This window comes from Tamandua tetradactyla, chromosome X (assembly GCF_023851605.1).
Source record: "Tamandua tetradactyla isolate mTamTet1 chromosome X, mTamTet1.pri, whole genome shotgun sequence".
Taxonomy (NCBI): Eukaryota; Metazoa; Chordata; class Mammalia; order Pilosa; family Myrmecophagidae; genus Tamandua; species Tamandua tetradactyla.
This window is the reverse complement of record NC_135353.1, coordinates 55614267-55627046: the sequence shown is the minus strand read 5'-3', so window position 1 is coordinate 55627046 and position 12780 is coordinate 55614267. Positions and strand designations below refer to the sequence as shown.

Here is a 12780-nt window from a genome sequence, read left to right as displayed (position 1 = left end):
ACCAAGTACAAGTAGAAAACCACAGATTAAAATCAGATCCCAGTGGTATTAATGGTGATAATTATAGCAACCTGTAATTATCTAGCACAGCAACATACTTCTAAAAGCAGCATAATAAAATACCTATGTCTTTTTATTCATTGCCCTAACATATGCAGACATATGTCTGTCTAGTAGAAACAGAAAGAAACCCTCATCCACATTTTAGAGATCGGAAAACCGAGGTATTTTTAATGTAATAACTTGCAGAAAAATTCTAAATATGACAGTTTCTTCTCTCTAAGACAAAGAAAAAAAATAGGTCCACACATTAGTAGGGACCTTATTATGAGGGATTATTCCAATAGGGGAAGGGAACTACTACAGTAGGAAGCCACTCAAAGTCTAAATCAGATTAGTAACAAGGCAAATATGGAAGGACAAATTTTATAAGCAGAAACTGACCTTGGAAAGAGGAAGGGGAGGTATGCTAAAAACTGCTAAAAACGATCCTGAAGCTTGATATACTACATCAAATATTACAAAAACAGGAAAATGAGGTGGGAAATGTTCTTTGTGCTTGAGCACATGGGGCAGGGATCTGCAATTGAGATGATGCAAACAAGTTACAGCATAGGAAGTTCAAATCAGCTTAGGGTCAAGATAGTCATACAGGCCTAAAATTATGTCAAGCACAAAATTTGATTAGACTCATTACTCACCAGCTTGCTGGCATATCTTTGGAAGTAAAGTTTGCAATTTTCTATTTCATGAAAAGACATATGTTATCTCTACTTGAGCTCTAAGAAGTTTTTAAAACTCAATTGAATGGAGAACATTTTGTCTCCTATTGTACAGAGATAGCTTTTCAGGAGGAAAAAAAAATCTGTTGATTGACTATCAGCAAGAAAAGTTCTCATCTGACCTTTCTTTAAGACTCTTCAACATAAGAAGATGGAGGCAGCAGAAGGAAAATAGTTTTGGCCAAACCATGTAATTGAGAAACCTTTCATGTAGATCTTGCCTTTATTAATTGGTTATCAATAGTCGCTTATGTTATCTTCATGTATGTACATATATCCCTTTATATAAACTATTCTATAGATATTTACATAGAGTTTTGTATTCTAGAGAGGTCTCAAACTGGAAAAATCAGAAATAATATATCCAAGAGAAGAGGTAAATTCTCTAAAACTACAGAAAAAAGTAAACATTCATGACCTCCAAATGCCTCAATAATTACTTAAGCTTGGAAATTTTCCCAATGGTTTTGGCTAGGGTAATCAGCATCCATCATATTGGCAGTCTAAGTGAACATACTGATAATGTCACAGTCTGGTCCGTGTACTATCTATAGACACAGCCTGAATACTCTTCCTCAGCTAACAACCTAATCAAACACAACTCTCTATGATATTGTCAAAAAAGATGAACAAAGAATATGCATAAAGAAACTGGAAGAGACAAGTAAATCATCTGGTAAAATAACAGTTCAACTCATTTCTGAAGTAATTATAATTATTCCATTTTGACTAACTATACTGACATTTTGCATTAATGACTCAAGCTTTTTTTTCTTGTGCTTAATTGTAGCTATATATTAAATATGCATGGCATACCATTTTCCAGAATTATATTTATAAAAAAGAAACACTGGAATAGAAGAATTGTGTTCTTAATGTGTTAATAACTACTGCTGAAGAAGGCAGCGACATAAGCTGGAAGTTCCTGTGGTCCAAATAAATATTCTGTGACTGCTGTTATCAGGCACAAATATACTGAGTATTTACCTCTGTAAATCATTGGACAGGACACAGTCTGTTCAAAGGCACTAATAAATGTCTACATATAATAGATAATAAATAGTAATAGAATAAATAGAATTCTGAGGCCAGAAAGATTATTGGGTTGGCTTAATATTCCAAGGAGGCTGTGGGACATATTTAAAAATAAATGTAACTGAGTTAATTTGATTGCAGATAGTCAGTTTAACAGATTAGGGCTGTAGGGAGAAAAAAGATTGTATTAGACATGTTTGGAAGACAGCTAGTGAAAGGTTTAGGAGGTGAAAGCCTGAGAGAGAAAGAAGGTAGACCAAGATATTTTAAGTGAGTGTGCTTTATTTGCTGCACTCCCTTGCAGAGTTCACCAAACCCAAGATGGAGAGGGGTGAGTCCGCGCCTGGGTCTTAGCATGGGGAGGTTTTTTAAGCAAAGGGTCAGGTGATGCCAAGAAAGGGCGGGGCATTAAGTAAAGGGGTCGAGGGTTAAGGGGTTGTTTTGCAAGCACTTTTGTTATAACAGTTCACTTCCTCATTCCAGCAGCCATGTTGGGAGGGGTGATACGGCTCCCAGGGCCCGAGTTGCAGTGCCCTTCCCCATTTCCCCGACTTAACATTCCAGCTTTTTTGTGATAATAGGGTGTTGAGATCTTTTTGCCTATTTTTTGCTGTGTTGGGGCAGTGTGGGGTTATAGGCCGGAACTGTCATAGCCAGGGGAGTGGGGAGGCTGGTGACTGGAGTCGGGTGAGGAAGGCAGGTAATGGTCCTGGTGCAGGAGCATTTGGATGACTGCTGCCTGGGAAAGTTCCTTTATGCATCCCTTGAGGAAGTTGAGAAGACAGGGAGCTAGGAGAAAAAAAGAGACAGATTAGGATAATGGGACCTAGTAGCAGGAGGAGCCATGTTGCCAGGGAAGAAGAAAATCAGTTTAGGGCAGAGTTGGTTCCTTGCTTTCTGTGGTAGTGTTTTTTTGTTTGTTTGTTTGTTTGTTTGTTTGTTTGTTTTAGCTTATTTAAGGTTTGGATATTTTGTTCCACCAAACCTGATTCGTTGATGTAATAGCAGCATTCCTCTTGAAGGAATAGACATGTTCTTCCTTTTTCGGCTGTTAGCAGGTTTAAGTCCTGCCAGTTTTGAAGAGTTACCTGGGCTAGTGAGGTAAATTGATGTTGTAGTGAGGAGAGAGATTCTGATGGCGGTTCCAGGGCTACCTGTAGTGGAGTTTTGAAGTTTTGAGAGGTTAGAATATTGTGTCCCGGCATCCCTCCAGCCATGGCTGAGGCTGCAACTGAGGCAGTTAGGCTGACACCTACCAGGATAGGAAAAAAGGCAACCTTTTTTGAGTGAATAGGGGGCAGTAGCCATGCTAGTTCAGATTTTTCATAGAGGGTTAACTGAGGAACAATGGTCACCAGGAAGCATGGTCCCGGGGCTGTGGAGTTAAGGCACTTGGTAAGGGTTCCATTACACCAGAAATACTATCCTTTGGGGACATGGGTGGTGTTATGGATAATGACATTGGTTTGGCATTTGTTATGAAGTTTTGTCAGATTTATGGATGTGTGTGTGACATAGCAGGTTTTGAGGGGGTAAGGAAGGTTATTAGGCTCTGGTTCCCACAGAGGGATGTTTTTCAGGTTGGTATGGCAGGAATCAGGGCTATGATTATACATTTGCGTGAGATTTATAGGTATGGGTGCTAGTAGTGGCCTATTTAATGGTGCACAGAAGAAGCAACGGGTTATTTCAGTGAGTATTCATGTTTGCTTGAGGAAATGTAAGGTATATTGGAGGATTTGGAGCCACGTATGGGGGACTGTTGAGGCAGAGGTTTGGGCGAGGTGGCTGGAGAGACTTTGCTCAGCTCGCAAAATGACAGATACCTCAGTAAGGGTAGTATTAATGAGGGCATATTCTCGGTCTATTTCAATGGTGCCTTCAGGGTATCAGGTATAGCCATGACTGTATAGATTGCCTTGGACTCTTGCTACCCATTTTGTGTCCCAGGGTTCTCTAATATTTATATAGAATTGTTGGGAGCTGAAACAGAAGGGGGTTTTATAAGGCACTTCAGTATCATATTCATTCTTTTTTTTTTTACCCAGAATATTTTGCATGATGAATAGGGGCATCCCCCGTATATGGTGCTATAGTTGTTTTGGTTACAGTAACTACTATGGAAAGCAGACTCCCAACCTTGTGCTTAATGAAACTGATTTTAGATTTATGGGGATGAGTATGGGCTGGCTATAGTTTGTTAGAGAGCAGTCTTTTGTACCAATTATATGAGTGATTGATTTATCATTTTGTTTAAATTTTCCCTGATTTTAAATTCCCATACATAAGATGTGCTTTCAATGGGGGTTAAGAGAATGCATAGCATGAGTGATGCAGTCATGAGTGGGCCCCAGGGGGTGACAAGTGTAGGGGTGCTCATCCTGTTTATAAAGTTTTACCCATGATAGGTGATGCCAAGAGATGTCACCCAGTACTTTTACCACCGTAGGAGTGGTGAGAATCACTGCATGTGGGTCAGTCCGCTGCAGTTGGAGTGGTCCGGGTTGAAGCTGTTTAAGGAGTACTTCGTCTCCTGGCCAGAGACCGTGGGGAGGATCAGTGGGATCAGTTTCCCTGGGTTGTGGCAGGTATTAATCGGCGTGCTCCTGCAGCAAAAGCCTGATTAAAGAGAGATATGGTAAGTAAGAGCCCAAAGGAGGAGGCTGCACTGGCAGGTGGTGGTTAAGTAAGAACAGGCAGCCATACATGAGCGCAAAAGGACTTAAGAAAGTGGGTGCCCATGGAGCAGCGTGTAGTCAGGCAAGGGCTAGAGGAAGGAGGTCAACCCAGGATTGTCGTACTTCAATGGCTAACTTGGTTAGTTGTGTTTTGATAAGACCATTAGCTCATTCTACTTTACCAGAGGATTGGGGTCGGTAAGGAACATGTAACTTCCAGTCTATTCCCAAGGCCGATGAGGTTTGCTGGACCACCTGAGAAATAAAAGCTGGGCCATTATTGGATTGGATGGAGGTAGGTAGTCCAAAGCGAGGAATGATTTGCTTTAGGAGGATGTTAGCCACCACATCAGTCATTTCCTGTGTAGTAGGGAAAGCTCCTAACCAGCCTCTTAAGGTGTCAATTATAGTTAGTAGGTATCATAATTTTTTGTGGGTGGGCATGCATGTGAAATTGATTTGCCAGTCCTTCCCTGGAAGGTGGCCCCTCAGTTGATGAGTTGGGAAAGTGGGGTGCAACTTTCTTTGCGAGTTTGCTATTTGGCAAGTGGGACAGGAGGAGCAGACTGATGTTATGAGGTGAATTAGGGATGGGTGATGGAATAAGGGCTGGAGGAACCATGTGAGGGCCCTGGGTCTAATATGAAGTGACAAATGTACTTGAGAAAGAATATTGGGAGTCTGTTCGATTTGAAGAGCCACCTTGTTATCGAGGAAGATCCAGACCTCCGGTGTAGTTGAGCCTCCCTGTGCAAGGAGGTTTTTATGTTCCCTGGAAGAGTAGGCAGGTTGGAGGGAAGGAAGAGTAAAGAAAAGAACTGGTGCTGGAGGGTTTAAAGGAGAGGGCCTTTTGGTCAGTTCTCATGTGACAGCATTGGCCTAGTTATTTCCGTGGGTGATATCGGAGTTGTCTGTTTGGTGTCCTTTGCAATGGATGATGGCCACCTGTGAGGGCAATAGAAGTGCTTGGAGTAAGCATTGGATGAGCTTAGCATTAATTACAGGTGAGCCTTTTGTGGTAAGGAACTCTCACTCCTTACAGATGGCTGGGTGGCAGTGTGCTACCAGAAAAGCATATTTGGAGTCCATGTAGATATTGGTGGATTTATTTTCAGCTAGGTGTGAGGCTTTAGTGAGAGCAATCAGTTCAGCCTTTTGAGAGGTGGTTCCCTCTGGGAGCCATGTAGCCTCAAGTATTTCGGTGGAAGAAACTATAGTGTATGAAGCCCTGTGCTTTCCCTGTTAGTCTATTATTGAGCTGCCATCAACAAAGAGGGTAAGATCTGCCTGAGACAGTGGCATGTCCGAGAGGCCCTGGCATGGGGAGGCAAGCTCTTCCATGATTTCAGTGCAAAGGTGAGTGGGCTGTGGAGAGGGGTTTGATAGGGGACCCTGAGAGAGGACAGTAGCAGGGTTGAGGCTAGGCAAGGTGCAGAGGGTGATATCTGGGTTTTCTAGAAAGAGTAAATGAAATTCCTGGAGATGAGGAGTGAGCAGAGAGAGAGACTTATGGGATAAGAGGTCTTGTAGATGATGGGGCAACAGGACTTGGAGAGGCCTACCCAAATTAAGTTTAAGGACTTCACAGGTTAGGGGGGTGGCTACAGCTAATGCTTGAAGGCAAGGAAGCCATCCACAGGTGGTGGGGTCCATTTGTTTGGAGAGATAGGCTACTGGATTATAAATTGGTCCCAGAGGTTGGATTAAGACTCCCACTGCTATTCCTTGCTTTTCATCAGTGAATAGGAAGAAAGGTTTGTCAGAATTTGGAAGAGCGAGAGGAGGTGATTGAAGTAAGGCATTACAGAGGACCAAGAAAGCTTTGGTTACAGTGGAGAGGTCATCTAAGGGTCCTGTAGGCATTGCTTTGGCTGCTTCATAGAGAGACTTTGCTAGGAGAGAAAAGTTGGGAACCCAGTGTCAGAAGAACCCCACAAAACCTAGAAAGGGCAAACTTTGTTCAGCATTTTCTGGAGGTTGGAGTTCTTGGAGTGCTTGCTGCCTGTCTACTGTCAGATGCCAGGAGGTAGAAGTGAGGCAGAGGCCCAGGTAGGTGATGGTGGAGGAAGAAAGTTGAGCTTTGGCAGTTGAAACTCGATATTTTTTATCAGCTAAAAAATCTAATAGGGTGGCAGTAGTCTCTGTAGAAGCCTCTTCAGAAAGACTGCAAATTAATGTTATTTATGTATTGGAGAGTAATACTGGGTGTTAGATTGCACTGTAGTATGTCCCTGGCTAAGGCTTGGCTAAAGATATGGGGGCTGTCATGAAGCCCCTGAGGTAATACCATCCATGTAAGTTGCTGGGCAGCCAAAAAGTCCAGGTTTTCCCAGGTAAAAGTAAATAAATTGTAACAGGCAGGGTCTAGAGGGATTGTAAAGAAGGCATCTTTGAGGTCCAGGACAGAATAGTAGGTAGTATGAGGGGGTATGTGTGAGAGAAGAGTATATGGGTTGGTAACTACTGGGTGGACAGGTATGACAGCTTCATTAATTAGTCTGAGGTCTTGGACTAAATGGTAAGAACTGTCAGGTTTTTGTTTTTTTTTTTCATGGACAGGCACCGGGAATCGAAACCAGGTCCTCGGGCATGGCAGGCAAGCACTCTTACCTGCTGAGCCACCGTGGCCCACCCACTGTCAGGTTTTTTGACAATTAAAATAAGGGTGTTATATGGTGAGTTAGTGGGTATGAGGAGTCCTTTTCCCTTGAGCTGGTTAATGATGGGTTGTAGCCCGTTTTGATGGGTTATGGAGATGGGGAACTGTGGCTGAGATGGGAATGAGGATGGATCTTTTAGTTGGATGAGAACTGGTTTATGATGGGAAGTTATTAGGGGAGTTGAGGTATTTCATACTTCCGGGTTTACTAGGTGAGGTGGTAGGGGAGGAATGGGAAGGGTGGAATCCTGAGTGAAGGTGGAGGCCACACATAAGGGTAATAGTAAATTTGAGGGTTTTGTATCCAGTGTAGAGAGGCTCCTAATTTGGCAAGAAGATCTCACCCATTAGTGGGCTGGGGCAAGAAAGCATTACTAAGAAAGAATGTGTAATGGGGTACCCTTCTATTAAACATGTAAGTGGTCCGGTAGTTAAGGGGCATGAAGGATGGCCATCTATGCCCATAACCATGACCTGGGAAGGAAGGAGTTGACCTGAGTAAGAGGGGAGGACAGAGAAGGTAACCCCTGTGTCTACTAAAAAGGAGGTGGACTTACCTGCTACCTTGATTGTTACCCTGGGCTTGACAAGGATGATCGGGGTTGCTGAGGCCAAGCATCGTCAGTCATCAGTGGCCAGGCCCAGGACTTCCAGTGGTGGGTTAGGGTTTGGAAAGACGGCCCCTCCACGGCCAGGCGCTGAGGGGCAGTCACTTTTCCAATGTCCCTTTGTTGCACAGAGGGGGCACGGTCCCTTGGTCGGTTGAGGATTGGGGCACTGGCGGGACCAGTGTCCATCGAGGCCACATTTGAATCACTTTCCTGGTGGTGGATTAGTTGTAGCCAGCTTCTTTTCCATTGAAGTGGGCCGCAGGGCCGCAACCAGGGATTGGGTTTGCAAATTCACCTTTCGGCGGTCCCGCGATTCATTCTCTGCCCTCTCTAATTCATCACGAGTATTAAAATTTTTAAAGGCTGTGTTTACCAGGTCATGAATAGGGGCCTGAGGGCTGTCCTCAATCTTTTTAAGTTTATGCCTTCTATCTGGAGTCGACCAGGATATAAAATGTGTGGCTAAGACAGTTTTACCAGCCTCCAAGTCAGGGTCTAAGCAGATATATTGGGAGAGGGCTTCTGTGAGCCAGTGTAGGAAGGCAACCAGCTTTTTTCAGGACCTTGGGTAATTTCCCTCAGCTTATGAAAATTTATCACTTTATGTGAAGCTTTCTGCATGCCTACTATGAGGCATGTAAGCATTTTGTCCTGTCTCGTTTGCCCGTTTCTCCCCGCTGGAATGTCAACTTGATATTCCCACCCTGGCTCTTGATCTGGTACTGCCTCAGCCCTTACTGGCATGGTGTGGTCAGTTATATGCACCTGGTTAGCATGAGCCCTGGCCGCATTGAAAATATGGTCCATATCATCTGTAGTTAGGGAAGAAGAGCAGATTACATGGATGTCATGCCAGGTAAGGTCATAGGCATTAGCTAGATATTGGAATTTTTTAGTATAGGTAGTTGGATCGTTGGAGAAGGAGCCCAACCATTTTTCAATGTGTGAGTTCTCGGCCAGAGAGAAAAGAGTGTGTACCCGAATTAACCCTTCAGGTCCTGCAATTTCCCAGAGGGGACAGAGTAAAGTACTTTTTGAGTGGGTATGGGAGCTTATGGGTGAGGGTGGCAAGGAATCACCTGGCAGCAGAAGAGCTGGAGCACGGGGATGGGGGCATGCTGGTAGTGGGAGAGCCTTTGGAGTAGGAGGAGGGAGGGAAGGATAAGATGGTGGCTGGATTGAAAGATGAGGATAAGATGGCAGCGGAAGGGCTGCTGGGCTGGTGAGGGAGGGGGAAGGATAAGATGGGAGCAAGTGTGCCGGTGATGTGGGGGGGAGGGGTCTGGAATGCTGCTGGAGTGGAAGGAAGAAGTGAGGGATAGGATGGTGGCTGGAGTGATGCTGGAGTGGAAGGAGGAGGAGAGGGACAAGATGACAGGAGGGCTGCTGGTGGAGAAGGAAGAAGAGGAGGTCAAGATGGCAGCTGAGGCGTCGCTGGAGCAGGGAGAGGAAGAGGAGGACAAGATGGTGGCTGGAGTGCCACTGGCACAGAAGGAGGAAGAGAAGGACAAAATGGCAGCTGGAGTGTCACTGGCACAGAAGGGGAAAGAGGGGGGCAAGACAGTGGTGAGAGCACCACTGAAGGGAGAGGAGGGTAGAGCGAGGGAGAAGAGGATAGTTTCCCTGAATGTGGTGGAGGCCCTGGTTGTTTAAAGGAAGATGAATTGAGGGGTCGGAAAAAGAGGAAGTTTCATCAGATTGTTTGTGTAGAAGTGGGTATTTGGGGGTTTCTCTGTCTAGAAGAACCTGATCTGTAGAGCAGGAAGTACAAAGGAACAGGCAGGAGTGCAGAAGGAAAAAAGCCGGGACATAAGAAATTTCGGCCCATTTGTTGTTCCTCTGGCAAAAGTGGTGGAGGTTTGTAAGGATATTAAAATCAGAAGTCCCATCCTCTGGCCAATGAGAATCATTAACCAATTGATATGTGACCAAGCCTTTTTACAAAAGTAAGTAAGGCACTTTGGCTGGATGTCTCGAAGTAATTCCAGTTTGGAGAGGTTTGTCAGGAGACATCCCAGAGGGGTATAGGGTTTGTTTTTTGAGGATTTATTGTCCAGGCTGATGGGTCTGAAAGGAGAAAGGACCGGCCCAGGGGGTGTCGGTGTCCCAACGCCCTGAGAGAGTCCTCGGAGCTCTTACAAGCAGGGGCTCGTCTCTCCAGGGGATGTCTCACCCTGGTTTGAGGCTCTTTCAGGTCCTGGACCTGAGTTTGGGAGGGAAACAAGAAGCGGGGTGTCCCCACAACTTTTCGAGTCCTGTGAAAGGGAGTGAGGCTTGTGGGCATCCCCGTTCACCTCAGCCCTCAGAAGAGAACCTGACATGAATTCACAGTTTTAGGTGGGTAATGTATGGATAGGCTCTCTTGGAACAGTGAGACCTGACAGCAGGGCTAGTAGGGAAGGTACTTACCCAATCTGTGGTGAATGCAGGAGAGAGCCAAAGGATCCCTTGTCATTGGCTATAGAAAGGAAGGAGGAAAGAGAGAGCCGGGGCACCCCTGGCCAGGCGGGCAGCACCCGCACTCCTTTCCTGGGTTTTGACACCAAGATGAAAGGTTTCAGAGGTGAAAGAGTGAAAGATAAAGAAGGTAGGCCAAGATATTTTAAGTGAGCATGATTTATTTGCTGTGCTCCCAGGCAGAGCTCACCAAACCCAAGATGGAGAGGGGTGAGTCCAGCCTGGGTCTTGGAGTGGGGAGGTTTTTTAAGCAAGGGGTCAGGTGATGCCCAAAAGGGGCTGCACATTAAGTAAGGGGTTCAAGGGTTAGGGGGTTGTTTTGCAAGTGCTTTTGTTACAATGGTTCACTTCCTCATTCCAACTGCCATGTTGGGAGGGGTGACATGGCTCCACAGCCCAAGTTGCAGTGCCCTTCCCCATTCACCTGACCTAACAGCTAGTAGACCAGGTTAGACACAAGCATTTATTTTAAATTCTGATTTACAATTACTAGATGAGTACTTAGGCTCTTCCTACCTTCATTTCTTAAGACAAAACAGAAAAACACTACACATAACTAACAACAAAAAGCAAAAATTAGCACCTATCTTCTTGATCTATTGTGAGGATTAAATGAAATATAAATAAATATAAACCAATATATGATAGATTACATATATATGCATATTGCCTGGCACACAATGAACTTAATTCATTTCATCTTTACTTGTAAATATTTACCATTGTCTACCAAAGGGAGAGTGAATCTAGCAGTCAAATAAACTCTCCATAAGAAAAACAAGTGAATATACCTGATTTACCTAACAGTCATGCTGTAGTCATTATCTTTGTTTCCAAAAGGTATCCTTGTACCATTGGAGAAGGGAAGATGCCATTTTCAACTTTGATCCAAGCTGGGTAATACAATTCTGTCTTATCTCTTGGCTGAGAATGTTTTGTTTTGTTTTGATGTGGTTAAAATTTACAAAATTTAATTTCATATTATATAGAATTGTGGGGCTAAAAGACACTTTAAATATCACCTTTGTGCTAGTCGCAAAATTGTGGGCTAAGGGAAAACTTCTGACCATTCTTCAAAAACAAATATTCAATATTTTTACCCACTTGTTTCTGTCATGACTGATGTTAGAGTGCTTGCTCACATGTGCCTTCTTTAGTTCTGAAAGTCATTAAAATTCCTCATTGTCTGCAGTTGGATTTCATTTGAATTCAATCTAATTTTATAAAACTAAAAACCATGTTAGAGTCATCATTCCACATGGCTGACCATATACACATAGTTTTAATTTGGCTTATCTGGTGAGAGCATGGACTATACGATGCTCTGGGAATAGCAAACTAAATGAGGTTTTATGAACACACTGTTTTCTTGCACCTCCCTGGTTCATCACATTCTGCTTTATCTCTTTTAAAATTATCTGCTTTCCTACCCTACCCTAGCTGTTCAATTGACATTTCTTCATCCTTTCAAGCCCCACCTGACTCAGGCCAACTTAGGTACTCTTCCTTCTGAAATTTCATTTTAACTTCTATAGATTTAGATATGTTAATAGGTATATATAGACTTAGCAGACTGTACAGTAAATTGATTGTGTCTGCATTCCTCTTAAAAAGTGACTACTTGGAGCACTGAGGCATCTTTGTATCCTAATACCTAGCACAATGTATGGCACATAGTACGTGCTTTGTATAAGTTTGATGAGTAAGTGATGAAGGAATAGAATCAAAGCCACTTTTCATCCCAGTGGTTATCACTTATTCTCTGCCTTTGCATTCACTGCTAACCCCAGGATCTGACAATTTTATTGAAATAAATAATGAAGTCAAGGGCTGAGAAGGTGGTTGGCTCAACAGCCACTCCGTGCCACAACAGAGGATAGAGATCAAACTGAATAACTTGTGTCACTGAGTTACAGCATAGCCATATCTAGACTTCATATTAAAAGGGGATTGAAAAGAGGCTCCCTGGCACTCTCCATGGCAGTTCTTCTTAGCAATAAAGCTGCTAAGCATTGACATGGAAATTATTTCTATTTGAATCCCTCAGAGGAATAGTAGCCAGACATTCACTATTCCATTGCTGCAGTTCTGTCAGAACAATATGAGCAGGGAAACAAAGAGGACAAAGCAATAATTGTCTGGTTTTTTTCTTCTCAGCTAAATATGTTTTGACTGTCGGTTTCATCTTATGTAGAATCAGAATTTCCTCTGTCTAATGGGGAAAATGTGATTTAGTTTCTGCAAAGCTGTGGAAGAGTTTCTTACTGCAATGACTCCTTCAGTAGTCACTAGTTGCTGATAGTGAATACAACCAGAATGGGCTTTTCAGAGGTACAGTGGAGAGGACATTGGTGTGGCAAGCTAGAAAGATAACTTTAATTGCTATGAGATTTCACACTCCCTATCAGAAAAATTAAGTTTCCTAGCTGATTGAAAAGCAGACACCTCCATTTAAATAATATTTTTTTCTTCCACTGAAGCTATTCAAAGCTTTACTTCTATTTCCTCATTTTACCATAACAGATTCCTTGTAAGTTGAATGAATAAGTGGTATTATT

General features: G+C 43.4%; 1 pseudogene; it reads left to right on the top strand.

The window, feature by feature from the left end:
- Positions 1-9088: 9088 nt before the first annotated feature.
- Positions 9089-12780, top strand: part of LOC143671830 (developmental pluripotency-associated protein 2-like) — a 66367-nt pseudogene continuing 62675 nt past the window's right edge.